The following is a 13,096-nucleotide window of genomic DNA, read 5'->3' as shown; positions in this document are numbered from 1 at the left end:
GTGCTCCAAACCAAAGGCTGCAGCTTGAAGATCCTCAGATATTCTCTCAAGTTTGGTTTGTTCAGCTTTGAGTTTTTTCGATTTATTATGACTCTCTTTCAGTTTTACAACAGCTGACCACTTTTCATCATATTTGTGATGTAGAGCAGAAAGATCAGCTGATGTATGTTCATCCAGGAGGATTCTGAGCCATTTGAGGAAAAATGTCTTGTTTGTGGTATCTGAGTTCATTTCTCTAATAAAGAGCTTCATAAACCTGCTGACATCAGATTTATGCTGTTGCTCACGGATTTTCTTCATTTCTGTGTGTTTCCTACTGAAGTCCATTTCTGTCTCATCTGCTCGAGGTCGATGTAGTTCTTTGTTCATCTGACTCCACTGATGCCACAGTTTCCCCTGATGAGGCAGAAATGATTCCTTGATTTCTGTCAGATCTTTCTTCTCCAGTAAACTCATCATCTGCTGTGCTGCTTCTCTTCAAAAATATCGCTCTCATTACCAGATGAAATATTGTCTTTTGCCTTATTCTGTACATTGGTCTCTTTAGTTGTAATATATCTTGCTCTGTAGTTCATCATCAGTAGTTTTTGCATGAAAGTCTGAACCAGCTCATCTTCACCACAAGACTCTTTACGGGATAAATGTTTATTTAACTGAAGAACATCTGCAGTTTTCAGTTTGTTGCGCCTGCCTTCAAGATGAAGTCTTTTGAATGTACTTTTTTTAGTCTCTTCCTGTTGTTGGCATCGATTTCTTTTGGATCCTGTTTGTCTAAACTCCTTGGTTTTAACCTGTTGAATAAAAAGATAGGTTTACTCTCATTTAATTTGCTTTTAAAGATCAATACTGTCATTCTACTTTGTATTATCCAAATTTATCAGAAAAAAAATAAAGATATTACAGGACCAAAAATCTGTTCACAGAAGCTCTTACGATGCAATTTGTATCTAGAAGATTGTACTGTTCCCTTTCAGTCGGTCACTCCGAGTCACGTCGGTGACCGACAAATTGGGATCTCACTTAGAGAGACCAATCCACGTCGAGTGTAAACTAAACGAGCCAATGCACATTGGCATGCAATGATTGCATCCAGCTGCCGCTGATCACAGCGTGAGCATAAAGAGGCAGCCAGTGCAACGCATACCAGCTTTTCGCTTTGGAGCCGAGCAACAACATCCTTCTGTTCCTACCAAACTGCTTTGTGTGTGACGAGTCTAGCGCGCTCTCGGGAGCTTTTTGTGTTGACGGACGGTGCTTCAGCAGTGGTCGTTCCTGTGTCGAGTGGGTTGCGCACTTCAGGCTGCACTACCCCCTGTCGTGCTGAAAATGTCCGTTTCCCCTGTGCGTCTCAGCACGTAAAAGAGCATTTCCCTAAAAAAGACAATTTCTCTACAAAGACGCACCCGCTTATTATACTTTTTTAAAGACGATGGATCATCTATTTAAAGATGCCGTTTCACCCGTGCGTTTCTGGATGTGGTCGTTACCTGGTGCCGGGTGATGGTCACGATTGCTGCCTCACGTGTCTGGGCATTAAGCATGCTGAGGTGGCGTTCGCGAATGAGTCATGTTCCCATTGCGGGAAGATGACCATCTTGGAGCTGCGGGCCAGGCTCCATTTCCTCCAGGGGGGCAGAGCTCCGTTGCCTCTGCCGCAATCTAGTGCTCGTCCTGGCGGCAGCCAGGCGTGGACTACTTAGGGCAGTAGCGCGGGCGGTCTGAGGGTTACAGTGGTAGCAAACCCCTCAGGGAACCAACCTTCCTCTAACGCTTCGCAACCAGTTGAGCCGCCAAAAGAACGCACTGGGCCCTCTTCAAAGAGCGTACCAGGGATATCCTTCAGTGCTGCTCCCGACGACCGGATGTCGATTACTGCATCGGAGGGAGAGCTTTCTGGAGAGGAAGATTCAGCTGCGCTGCCGCCCTCCGGGACGGTGTCAAGGCCTGAATCGGATCCAGAAATGTGGGCTATTCTTTCCCTGGCCACCGAGAGGGTAGGACTCGAGTGGAAACCTCCACCGCGTCCCGGGCCCTCGAGGTTGGACGATTGGTTTCTCGGGGTAGCTCGCATTGGTTCTTAGCACCCTGCCTCAGTGCCTTTCTTCCTGGAGGTGCATGAGGAGCTCACCAGGTCATTGACAGCACCTTTTACAAAACTGCCAGAAACCGATCTGCTGGTGGAGCTGGAGCTGGAGCGGAGCGGTTTTCTCTGTATTTGGGTCCCAGGAGGGCATGGAGACTCGCGGACAGACCAGCACCGGACCACACTCATCCTCCTCCATCGCCAGCAGGCAGCAGCGGGCAGTTTGAGAGCATCAACAAAGGCTCTACTCACGCACCCTCTGCTAAACTGTGGAACCAGGTAAGCATTGCACCGCACACTCAGACCCCTCTTCGGTCCGCTCACAAGCCACCCCGAGTTGGGTCCCTGCGTTCCACCTTGCTGCCCCACTGCGAGTACGGTGGTGGTTCCACTGGTCCCAATTACATGGTATCTGGGTGCCTGGCTAGCGCTACCCAACCCGTCTCGTTGGTTTCTATGGACCATCAGCCTCGGCTATGCGATTCAGTTCGCCCGGCATCCCTCCAAGATCAGTGGCATCCGCTTCACGACAGTGAAGGTGGCCGATGCTCCTGTCTTGCATGTGGAGATTGCAGTCCTACTGGCGAAGTATGCGATAGAGCCGGTCCCTCCAGCCGACATGAATACAGGGTTTTACAGCCCTTACTTCATTACCCCAAGTAAGGCGGTGGGTTAAGACCAATCTTGGATCTGCGTGTCTTGAACTGGGTCCTTCGCCGGTTACCGTTCAAGATGTTGACGCAGAAACGCATCTTCGGGTGCATCTGTCCCTGAGATTGGTTTGCAGCAATCGATCTGAAGGATGCATACTTTCATGTGTCGATCCTTCCGTGCTGCAGACCATTTCTGCAGTTCGCATTCGAAGGACGAGCATATCAGTATGAGGTCCTGCCCTCCGGGCTGTCCCTGTCGCCACGTGTCTTCACGTAAGTTGCGGAGGCAGCCCTTGTTCCCATGAGAGAACAGGGCGTTCGCTTTCCCAACGACTGGCTCATACTAGCTCTCAGCATCAGTCGTGTGCACACAGGGACTTGGTGCTTTTGCACCTCAGCCGGTTGGGCCTTCAGGTCAACTGGAAAAAGAGCAAACTCACGCAGAGGATCTCTTTTCTCAGTATGGAGTTTGATTCAGTCGAACAGACAGCACGCCTCTCAGAGGAACGTGCGCGGTCGGTGCTGAACTGCTTGAATTCATTTAAGGGCAGGACAGCAGTCCCCCTGAAACTATTTCAGAGGCTCCTGAGGCATATGGCAGCTGTAGCGGCAGTTACGCCACTGGGGCTGCTTCATATGAGACCATTCCAGCACTGGCTTCATGGCCGAGTCCCGAGGTGGGCGTGGCAGAGCGGGACTCACCGGGTCCAAGTTACACTGGCCTGTCGCCAAACCTTCACCCCGTGGCGCCGTATTGGCCCACTCGAACCTGGTACCTGGAGCGAAAGTTGTCTCCCTCCACCCTTAAAGTCTTATGTCGCTGCGATTGCTGATAACCATGAGCCCGTGGAAGGGAAGTCGGTAGGGAAGCATGATCTGGTCATTAGGTTCCTTAGGGGGGCAAGAAGGTTAAATCCTCCACGGCCTTCCTCTATACCCTCTTGGGACCTGTCGCTAGTGCTCAAAGCACTACAGCGGGGCCCATTTGAGCCTTTGTAGTCAGTCGAGCTAAAGTTTCTTTCAATGAAAACTCTGCTCCTGCTTGCATTGGCCTCCATCAAGAGGGTAGGGGACCTGTACGCATTTTCGGTTGACGATTCGTGCCTAGAGTTTGGGCCGGCTGACTCCCAGGTAATCCTGAGGCCCCGGCCCGACTATGTGCCCAAGGTTCCCACTACACCCTTCAGGGATCAGGTGGTGAGCCTGCAAGCGCTGCCCCCGGATGAGGCAGACCCAGCCCTAGCTTTGCTCTATCTCGTCCAAGCCTTGAGATGCTACGTAGACCGGACGCAAAGCTTTAGGACCTCTCTAATCATACACATATGACATGTGTGGGTAGTGCTATGACAACAGTGACTGGTCTTCTTGTTGCAAGCCCCGGCCTACACCACAAAGGGGCGCAGGCGGCTCGCACAGGACACTGCAAGGGGCAGCATCCATGGCGCTTTGGTGGGGATCCCAATTCGTCGATCACCAACGTGACTCGGAATGACCGAATGAAAGTGAACGTCTCTGTTACGTATGTAACCCTCGTTCCCTGAAGGAGAGAACGAAGACGTCACGTACCGTCCCGTTGCCACGGCTGCTGTACCACCGCTGAGCGGCTGGGTCACCGGCTTGGCTCCTCAGCAAAAACCTGGTATGCGTTGCACCGGCTGCCTTTTTATGCTCACGCTGTGATCAGCAGCAGCTGGATGCAATCATCGCATGCCAATATGCATTGGCTCATTTAGTTTACACTCGAAGTGGATTGGTCTCTCTAAGCAAGATCCCAATTTGTCAGTCACCGACGTGACTCGGAGTGACCGACTGAAAGGGAACGAGGCTTACATACGTAACCGAGATGTTACTTCCTACAGTCTTCTACAGTCTAAGACCTGGGTGATACCTTACAAAAATCACATTTCAAGTTACCAAAAAAAAAGCCTTCTTCCACCTCAGAAATATTGGCAAGCTACGGAACATGTTTACTGTTTCAGAATCAAAATCAGAAAGAGTTTTATTGCCAAGTATTAATTAAAGGGCCCTTGCACCAGGGCCACCTCCACCTAGTGGCCTTGCACTGTGGGCAATATGCATATAAGTGGGTAAATATAGGAGGACTATGTCTGAGTCATTTATATGTGCCAAACTTTCTCCTGCTATGACTATAACGGAATATTGGCATGTAGATGTGTTCAGGCCAGGATTTCTCAGGCTGCTACAGACACGCCCTTCAATGAAAACTTAAGATCTTCAAAATTTTACATTGGAAATGCCTTTAGTTACTGCACTTTGCCTTTGTAGGGCAGTAAAGGCATTTTTCTCAGTTTCAGTGTTTGCGTAAAGTTTTTACATCAGCCAGTCAAACATGTTGTGGGTAGATTAGCGGCAATGCATTCATTTAATGCCTTCTAAGGATTAAATGTTTTATAGATAAAAACCATGACCACTGATGTGACCTTATGTGAAAGTTTTATTGATGTTTGCATGTTGTGAATGTTAAAATTGCTCAGTAGTAAGCCTCAAGATTAAGAGGTGTCTTATCACAATGCTCCTTTAACCACAAAGAGTTTTTTGCTCATTTTATTTATTAATTACAGACCAAGTAGTTAAAACAGAATTTTAATTGTGACTTTTTAACTACTATTAAAACCTTGGTCAATAATTTTTTTTTTAGTTTTTACATGGCACTTACAATTTTGAACTAAAATGACATTTCAACCATACAGCTTATGAATGAATGAAAATGCATATTTTAGAGAGCGTGGGCACGTGGGAATACGCTAGAAGTTAAAATTGTAAGTGTATTTTTTTTCTCTATTTAACAACATTAACTTACAATAGTGAAAGAAGTCATCCCTCTGGTAGATTGCATGTTTCCTTGCCTTGCTGGGTGATGTGCTCATGATCAGTAATCATGTTGTTTGTATTCACCCAAACTGATTGAGCAGCCCCAGAGTGCAGCTTGGATGATGGGGAGGGAAAACACACCCCTAATTCCATTGGTTTCTAAACCAGCAGAGCTTATTGGCTTAAAAACATACATAAAAGAATGTACATACTCAAGCTTTTATGAACGATCTACGCTAATTGATTATACTACAGAAATATTAGGTGCTAACCACTGTGATTTCAGAATCAATTGGCTAATGTTTTTTTAACTTAAGACGAATTAATTAGATTATCTAGATTGTTACAAACAAATGCTTGGAGACGACATCTCCAAGTACTTCAGGCAGAACAGAGCTGTGTAATATGTGCTGCTCACGTATTAAGTCTGGGGAGCAAATTCTTAATTCGTGGCCACGATATAGTCCTATACCTATATCATGTTAAATGAAGTCAGATTTTATAGCAGATTTTATTTCAAAGCAGACATATGCTTTAACATTGAGCATTTTTAGAGTTGGGCAAAATGCTGATAAAAATGATCCACTAGATGTAGCTATTTTGTATAATAATATTTTGTATAATATTTATATGTTCTTCATATTACATTAGGATTTGCATTAGGATTAGTGGATAAGGATAAACTCAGGATATGATTCACTGTGGTTCAGACATCGGACAAACCCGTAAGTGTGTTTTATTTTAAAGCACAACCGCAATGACAAATCCATGTGAACTGTGTCACAGCTAGCAGCTGAACTGCCCTTCACAGCTGCCAGAGGTGCATTTCTCCCAGATCATTGCTTCTTGCATTGAACTCCAAATCAACCCTTTGCCCGGACTATCAAGTCTCATTACCTCCAGCTGTGTGATTTACCCTTTTAGCTTACCTGTATATATACTTGGCTAACTAAGCTTTGGATTGTGGAGGAATTGCTCCATGCTTGCTGGTGACCGGTCTGTTTTCACCTTGTGTGATGCTTTTTGCGCTTTTGTTTTGTGGATTACGACTGTGGATTACTTTATCAAATGCTGCACATGGATCTTTCATAGAGTCTGTGAGTGTTTTGTGACAGAATTCCTCCACCACAACAACAGATCCAGCAGCTAGGCTGTGAGTATCGGCCTGGGACCATGGGCATCCAAATTCTTCGTCCGGCTTCTAAAAAAGGGAGGAGGCCTTGCTCAGACTTTTTGGACCTTTGCGGTATGGATGGAACTTTGTAACTCTGATTTAAAGAGGATGTTTAATGATTGCCTAGATAACCCCTTGCCTCCTTGGGAGATGGAGGGGCTTAAAACTCTCGACTTTTGGGATTTCATTAATTTATCTCGGTTACCACAATTTGGTAATATCATCGGCATGAGCCCATTGCAGTGCCCCCGGAGAGGACCGAGCCTGCTCCAGTTGATGGTGAATTTTCTCTATCTCAGTCTCACAAGCGATGGTCGGAAGGCAGCAAAATCGACTCAAGTGGTCCCAAGTCTGGTGGTCCTGGTGGACCAGACTCCGGTGGTCCTGGAGGACCCGACCCTGGTGATCTCCAGTTCAGTGGTCCTGGAGTACCCGACTTCGGTGAACTCAAGTCCGGTGGTCCTAGAGGACCTGACTTCAGTGGTCCTGGAGGATCCGACTCCGGTGGTCTCAGATGTAGCCACAGAGCCGCCCGATTTCACTGCTGCTGCCATAATCAAGAAGGTCGTTTTTGCCTTTCACCTCAGGGCTGTTCTGCTTGCATGGGCCGCCTCAGAGTCCACACCAGAGCCTACTCCAGTCCAGGAGCCCTAAGAGTCCACTCCAGAGCCTGCTCCAGTCCGGGAGCCCTCAGAGACCACTCCAGACCCCGCTTAAGTCCGGGAGCCCTCAGAATCCACTCCAGAGCCCACTCCAGTCCGGGAGCCCTCAGAGTCTGCTCCAGTCTATGAGTTCATTCCTGAGCCCGCACCGGTCTATGAGTCTGCTCCAGAGCCCACTCAAGTCTATGAGTACATTCCAGAGTTCTCTTCAGCCTATGAACCCACTTAAGTTTACGAGTTCACTCTTGAGCCCGCACCAGTGTATGAGTCTGCTCCGGAGTCCACTCGGGTCTACGAGTTCATTCCAGAGTTCGTTCCGGTCTATGGGTCCACTCCGGAGCTTACTCAAGTTTATGAGTTCACTCCTGAGCTTGTTTCAGTCCAAGAGTCCACTACGGAGTCTGCTCTATCAGAGTCCACTCCATAGCCCACTCCAGTCCGGGAGCCCTCAGAGTCTGCTCCAGTCTATGAGTTCACTCCTGAGCCCGCACCGGTCTATGATTCCGCTCCAGAGCCCACTCAAGTCTATGAGTTCATTCCAGAGTTCTATTCAGCCTATGAACCCACTCAAGTTTACAAGTTCACTCCTGAGGCCGCACCAGTCTATGAGTCTGCTCCGGAGCCCACTCGGGTCTACGAATTAATTCCAGAGTTCGTTCCGGTCTACGGGTCCACTCCGGAGCTTACTCAAGTTTATGAGTTCATTCCTGAGCTCGTTTCAGTCCAAGAGTCCACTACGGAGTCTGCTCTATTTCCTCCCGAGGTGGTGGTTTCTGCTGCAGAACCTCCCGAGGAGTCCGCTTCAGCTCCCCTCTGGGCGGTGGCGTCCACCTAATTGCACAGCATCTGTGCATATCTAGCTTACTTTAACATACCCAACAAATAACGGCACAGCGGGCGCGCTGGTTTCTTTTGCATTGAAGCAATAACGAGGAGTTGAAAAATGACTGAAGACTCACATCTTGTCTACACCGGACACGAGCAGCGTGACAAAATACCATAGAATCCATTATGATCAGTGATGCTGTCTACACTGGATGTGGTGCGACACGACAGTAAACTGATGCCTCATTCCATTTATGATGTGCTGACACAAAGTTCAAGTGATTTGTAATGCCCGCTTTGTCACATCCAGGCTGGACTGTTGGTTTATTTCAGTAAAAAAGGTTTTTGGCTAGTAGAAGTTATTAATGGCCGGCAACTTAAAAATGTAGTAGCCAAATTGGCTGTTGAATGATAAAGTTAAACTCAATATTTGCGTATCAGATTTAATAGATCAAATATAGTTAATTATTAATGGGCTTAAGTGCGTATTTAAGAAATAAATGTTCATATCACTTCTCTGCTGAAGATATATTTTTATTTATACTTTTATATGTAAGCTATTTATGCACGAATTACTGGTTTTGTGGCTTGATCCTTTAAAAAGAACCAGGAATCACTGTACTTTACTGAATATCCCTTTTAGATTATTATTATAGGCATTACTTAATAAATAAAAATATTAATCGCGAAGGTTTCTTATACTCGCCTTCTAAAAAGTCCTCACGTACCTATATTGCTACAGCTCAAAAGTGATTTTATATTTGATAGTTATGCAGCTAGGTTTGTATGGCTACAATACTATACAATACAATACAATACAATACACATACTGGTAAAAGAATGTATAGCCTGAATGACTGTAAGTCACTTTGGATAAAAGCGTTTGCTAAATGCATAAAAAATTTTTTTTACAATGAGTGTTAATAACAAACTAATTTCATCCCATACATACACAGATTAGAACACGCACACACAATGGAGTAATGGATACATAAATAATTGGATTTTAATACCTGATGTCACGTGGATACTTATTTACTATAAAATAGGAACCGTTAAAAACTTTGAATACAATATTTGAGCCTATATGTTCTCAGAGGTAAACAAGGAAATATGAGCTTGCCATGAAAACATTTTATTAGCACTTTATACAAAGTAGGCTAATGGTTGTGACGCATGAGCAAGGTATAACTCATCTCCTTAAACAACAACAAATAAAATGGTTGTGCTTTAAAACGTAAAATCAGCCACTTGTGTTCATTTTTGTCCATTTCTAAAATACAGTGAATATCATAATTTGTGAATAAAATCCCAACTTCGTACTGATCCGCCGATCCTTATGGAAATATGAATGAAGCGCTAATAAAACAGCTCTTTTCAGCCTGAAGATCCTGGTGGTGCCAGTTATTGTTTACAGATAAACACTCAATCTAACTAAAATTACCATGTTACTAAACAGATAAGATACTATTCTAGATTTAGCATACAATATTTCTGTAATATGGCTAAATCAATTACAAAATCATACACAAAGGAATGCGCATGCTCATGCTTCAAGCGTGCAACAATCAGATTTGCTGGTTTATAAACCAATGGAATTGGAGGTGCACGGAGCAACACGTCAAGAAAATATGATCATATGCTGAATGAGCAGCAAAAGCAGATTGACCAGCTTACTCAAACCTAGCCCGTAGCCAAAGCTCAGCCTTATCCCGGCTTATTCAGCAGCTGTGTAGCCTCTACCAGGTGGGTAAGTCTCGTTCTACTGCATACCATCCTGCCGGTAACGGCCAGTGCGAACGGTTTAACCAGACTGCACAATTTACTGCGGACTTTGCCCACCAGGAGGAAGAGGGGACTGGGCATCTTGTTTGTCCCAGGTGCTGTTCTGCTATAACACCACTCCCCACCAAGACACTGGGGAAACCCCTTACTACTTAATGTTTGGGCAGGAGCCTAGACTGCCTGTGGATTTTTTGCTTGGCCGGGTGCAGGATCCAGTGGCCGGTAGAATCCACCATTGGGTGGAAGAGCATCAGGCTCGTCTCCAAGTGGCCTTTGAGGGCGCCCGTGAGCGGTTGCAAGCGGCAGCCCAATATCGTAAGGCCAAGCATGACCAACGGGTAAGGAAGCAGCCTCTGACAGAGGGCCAATTGGTCTATCTGCAGGAACATGGGTTCTTGGGACGAGATAAGATCCAGGACCTATGGAGTTCGACGGTATACCAGGTAGTCTGGGTGCCACGAGATGGTCAGTCAGTGTACACGGTAGCACCAGTACATGACCTCGGTAAGGTCCGTCATGTTCACCATACGTCCTTAAAACCCCGTATTCAAGGTAATCCAGCACCGACCGAGTCCTTTGGGGGCCGGTCTGAGTTGCCAGCAGCCCTGGTGATGGAGGATGAATTGGAGGATGGGGATTTAGCCTATGTGGTGGTAGAGGCCCCACCAGTCATTCAAGGGGGTGCAGAGGTTAGTAGAGCTCCTTCAGAGGCAAGGGTTAGTCCCACTTCTGGAGTGGAAGGATTGTCCAGCAGGCCTATAGTAGGGGTAAGTGGGAGTGGTGCAAGTTTTCATCTAGAGTCGGGATCCGTCGTTTTGGGACCACCCAATAAATCTGGAAGGGCCCCAAGATGAACCGGACGTGTTGGGGCAGGTCAGCACTCAAACCTGCACCACTTACCGCAATCTGTAGGAAGTGAGGCTAATGTCTACCTTTCTGCCATGTCTACCTTGGGGTCTAACTTTATGGTGGCCTGGTTTAGACCTTGAGATTAGTGGAGTGGTTCATTGTCGGGACTACGATGACTAATGGGGGGGTAGATTGTGGTGATGCGATTAACCATCTTAGTTATTGGGTATGAAATGGTATAATGTGTGTGTGTGTGTGTGTGTGTGTATATAGTTTTATGTTTGGCATATGCAAGACAGTTTTATGAGTGGTCTAAATTGAATAATAAGGAATAATAAATAAATAAATAACAGCAGGTGTGTTTAAAAGCCACTATCACTTCTCACCTGTGAACTTTCTGTTGTTGTTATTGGTATGTTCCTCTCATGTCCTGCCAGCCTGCCTGTTTCTTCTTCAGTCTATTGACAATACAGTGAAAAGTCAGATCAATAATTAAAAAGAACCCTATAAATTGATCTTTATCAGAATTTTAATGCATACCATGTAATAACTATATACATTTTTATATATTTTCATATACTACTTGGCATTGCTACTCTATGCTCATTCAAAAAGATAAAGGACAAGATAATACAATAAAAAACACCATAAAATAAACAATATCATAATTCATTAACCATACATCATAAGCAATTGCGTGGGTATTCTTTTCATGACTTTTTATTGCCTTCAATGTCATAAAACCGATGTGATAAGACTTTTTAAGGACCTGCGGAGACCCTGTATTCATTCTATGTATAAAACTTGATCAACTTGTGTACAAGGCCTAAATCAAATATGGCAACACTTTTGTAACATCAAACCTCCTCGGTGCTTGTGCCATGACATTAAGTTGTGTGACACACAAGGATCAGTGAGGTTTGATGTTAGCGATATGAAAACTACAGAAAGGTAAACAATGAAATGGGGACGCAGTTGTTTTTAGTAATGCAGCTAGTGCTTAAAATGCTCAGGCACTCACCCTGTGTTTTTCTCCAGTTTCTGCTGGTGTGGTGTGCTTCGTTCTTGTGGGTGCATTACCTTGAAGCAGAAAGGTAAAAGGTATCATTTTAAAATGCATTTAACAGCTTAATGTACAAATTAACATTTTAAATGTTAAAAGTTTTTGTATTAATTTGATAGCTTACAATGCTTTTGAGAAACGCAGCCATGGCCCTTTAAAAAAAGTTAAGTTGATCGTAGAGTCCAAAGATGGCAATGCCGATCTACTTTGGCTTAATAATGCTTTTAGGAAACACAGCACAGGTCTTATAAAAGAACTATTTACATGCTTTTTTTTTTTTTGAGGAATTGTTCTCACTTGCCTGTTTTTTTTTTTACATTCTTATGTATTTATTTATATTACATAGATAGATAGATAGATAGATAGCGTTTCCTACTAATGAAACTAGGCAGGTTCTCAGTCGATCCCCCCTCCCCCTTTAAAAAAGAAACCTGATCCACAAGGGGGCAAGCAAAGTCTTTGAGGTGACCAAGCACCTCTGCCTCCTTGGTCACACAACAGGCTTGGGATCTGAGCCCGCAAGGGAATGAAGGGTATGGACATGGGACACAGGGGAAAGTCCAAGGGAAGTGGCCCTTGCTCGCGACATCATAGCTCCTCTTCTTGCTCGCGACATCATAGCTCCTCTTCTTGCTCGCGACATCCATAGTTCCTCCCCTTGCTCGTGACATCATAGCTCCTCCCCTTGCTCGCGACATCACGTCACTGTCACGTGTGGCATCAGAGCACCGCGATATCGTTTCGAGAGCAGCCGGCTGACTCAGCTGGTGCAGCTTTTTCAGAGCGACTGTAGGAGCGCTGATGACGACACAGCTGTTTCACGATTGGCCAAATTCACCACATGACAACAATGACGTGTGTTTCTAACATCTTCAAATCCAATACTGCTCATAAATCTGTGTTTTTAGAACATTTAAAGCTTTTTTACTGTAGTCGCAAGTTATATTGAGTCACATTTATCATGAAAGCATATATACCCCCACTTTATTAGTATTTAAATAGTATATATTTACGTTGAACTTTATTCTTGAACAGATGGTGCTGTATTAAGCAGTATATAAAAAGTATTTCTGTTGCTCATGAAAATGTTTCTGAAACGTCTGTGTATTTGACAAATATTGCATTTAATACACTTCATCTGTGATAGAGTATGCAAACACCGCGTGAGCA

The 13,096-nt window shown here is 45.1% G+C and overlaps 1 long non-coding RNA gene across 1 annotated transcript; it reads right to left on the bottom strand.

Annotated features, from left to right (window-relative positions):
- Window positions 1-11,269: 11,269 nt before the first annotated feature.
- LOC107574196 (uncharacterized) lies at window positions 11,270-12,012 on the bottom strand. The gene is made up of 2 exons (XR_001607637.1): window positions 11,885-12,012; window positions 11,270-11,321 (listed from the first exon to the last, which is right to left on the bottom strand). It is a non-coding gene; the product is annotated as an uncharacterized lncRNA (long non-coding RNA).
- Between the last annotated feature and the right edge of the window lie 1,084 nt (window positions 12,013-13,096).

Source organism: Sinocyclocheilus grahami, unplaced genomic scaffold (assembly GCF_001515645.1).
Source record: "Sinocyclocheilus grahami isolate Dianchi unplaced genomic scaffold, SAMN03320097.WGS_v1.1 scaffold2142.1, whole genome shotgun sequence".
NCBI classification, from domain to species: Eukaryota; Metazoa; Chordata; class Actinopteri; order Cypriniformes; family Cyprinidae; genus Sinocyclocheilus; species Sinocyclocheilus grahami.
The sequence above is the reverse complement of the archived record's forward strand: the minus strand, read 5'-3'. Positions and strand labels throughout refer to the sequence as shown.